The following is a 2,246-nucleotide window of genomic DNA, read 5'->3' as shown; positions in this document are numbered from 1 at the left end:
ATGTACATAGTTATTATTTATGATTAGTCAATCTGAACTGAGAGCATATTAGATTTCTGATTCTGATTTCTGATTTTAGTTGTGGTATGTACTGTTCATTGCATAAATAGGGTTTAGTGTTAAGTTTATGTCTCTTTAATAATTATACATGATAGGTAGGGTTCATTGCTTAAATAAGTTCAAATTTTTTCATGTAAATCATCTTTAAGTGTATGAATCAAGTATCAATCTTTTTTTCACATGTACTCATAAATCCAGTCAGTTGCACTGATATGATAGTATAGGAGTTTAGTTATATTTGTTTTGATGGTAGTTTGCAAATATGCGTGTTGTCAAAGAGTTGTTGCTAATGTCATTGTTTGGCTTTACAGATGCCAAGATTTTGATTGGTAGGAGATTCAGTAACACCACTGTCTAGGGTGATATGAAGCACTGGCCATTCAAGGTTCTATCCGGTCCAGCTGACAAGCCCATGATTGAGGTCTCATACAAGGGTGAGGAGCAGCAGTTTGCTGCTGAGGAGATCTCTTAAATTGAAGGTCATACCTGAAAAAGTATGGGGTTGTGGGTCTTCCTTAAGAGTGTTGGATATAAGTAGAAATTCTATTCATGAAATTCCTTCTCAGATTGGTTCTTTAAACTCAATCCAGGTATACGCTTTAGTATATACTATTGGTTTTATTCGATTTGAAGGGGATTGTAATTTTATTATGTTTGTAATTTGTCGTGCTATATGTATCTTGTGCAGTTTAACTTCATTACCGTCTTGATTGGGTGGTTTGGTCTCTCTAACGCAACTTCATGTTGCAAACAACAAGCTGACTAATTTTCCAGTTGAAATTGGACTTATAACTCGTCAGGAAATCTTGAAAGTAAATAATAACAGGTAATACTCACGTTTATAACCATTTTCACTTTGTGAATTTTATCGTAGTTAAAGTAATTGCTCTCTCTAAATTATTCATGTTATTGCTTTGGTGGCAGGATAAGCTCAGTTCCGTCGAATATAGGGAATTGTGTCTCCCTTGTCGAGGTGGTATTCTGATCTTACTTTATTATCCAAAAATTCGTATTTGTTACAAGTAAAAAAAAAATATATATATATATATATATAACTTGGATTTGTGATCCGAAAAAATTTCTTGGTGCAGGTTGATCTTGCATCAAATCTCTTGGTAGACTTGCCTGACACAGTTGGGAGTTTACGGAATCTTGAGGTACTCCAATCTTCTTTTTTCCTACCATTGTCAATTATCTGAATAATATCATCATTTACTTAGTCCCATGTTTGTGTAGGCTCTGCATCTGAGTAATAATGGCCTCAAATCCCTTCCTTCGATGTTATTCAAACTGTGCACCCAGCTCTCGACTCTTGATCTTCATAATACAGAAATCACAATTGATATTCTCAGTCAGGTATTGACTTTTGATTCTTTTTTTTTTATCTAAAACTTGTGCAAGAGGTGATAGTCTTATGTATCCATGTATTATGTCACACAAGCAGTTTGAAGGGTGGGAAAGTTTTGATGAGCGTCGTAGATTAAAGCATCAAAAGCAACTGGATTTCAGAGTTGGAAATTCTGGTGTGTTTGATGAAGGTGCTGATAAATATTAAAAAGGTACTCGATCTCTCAAGTCGCACATTGCCAAAGTATATGAATGCAGTTCCATATACATTTCAGATGATCAATCAAAGATAACTTATATGTTTAATGCTTTTTCATAGTACTTTTTTTTTATTCTTACTTTTGTAATTACAATATGATTTTGTGCAAAAAAAATTAAAGGTATTGTAATCTTCCAATGTTTGATGTGTCTGAGTTTCAGTCTTCAAATGTTTGCTTTCTCTGCGTAGTTTGGCTGAACATGCCAGTTGTTTCTCCTTCATATTCCTAATATTTTCTTCTCATAATATTTAGAAATGAATTTTCTTGTCATCAGGGTGTTCCTTTAAGAATTGAAATTGGATCTCGCGATGTTATGTGAGTCATGTTTGTGTAGATTTTTAGGTTACAAGTCCTAAAAAGAGTATATGTCATGGTTTGTGTAGTTTACATTCTCAGTATATCTTGCGTCTATCTTGTGGGGCTGTAGATGGGTTGTTTGGTCAGACATTTACATACCGGCTAGATGTTGTTAGGAGGCAGATGCAGGTACCTCTTGGTTTTTTTGTGTCCGCATATTCTATCTTAAGTATTCGTAAAGGCATTCAGTTTAAACTTGTTTTATTTATTACTCAACTTAAA

At 34.0% G+C, this 2,246-nt stretch overlaps 1 pseudogene; it reads left to right on the top strand.

Moving 5' to 3' along the window:
* Positions 1-306: 306 nt before the first annotated feature.
* Positions 307-1,615, top strand: LOC113324206 (annotated as a pseudogene).
* The last annotated feature ends 631 nt before the right edge of the window (positions 1,616-2,246 follow it).

This window comes from Papaver somniferum, chromosome 11 (assembly GCF_003573695.1).
Source record: "Papaver somniferum cultivar HN1 chromosome 11, ASM357369v1, whole genome shotgun sequence".
Taxonomy (NCBI): Eukaryota; Viridiplantae; Streptophyta; class Magnoliopsida; order Ranunculales; family Papaveraceae; genus Papaver; species Papaver somniferum.
This window is presented reverse-complemented; position numbering and strand designations above follow the sequence as displayed.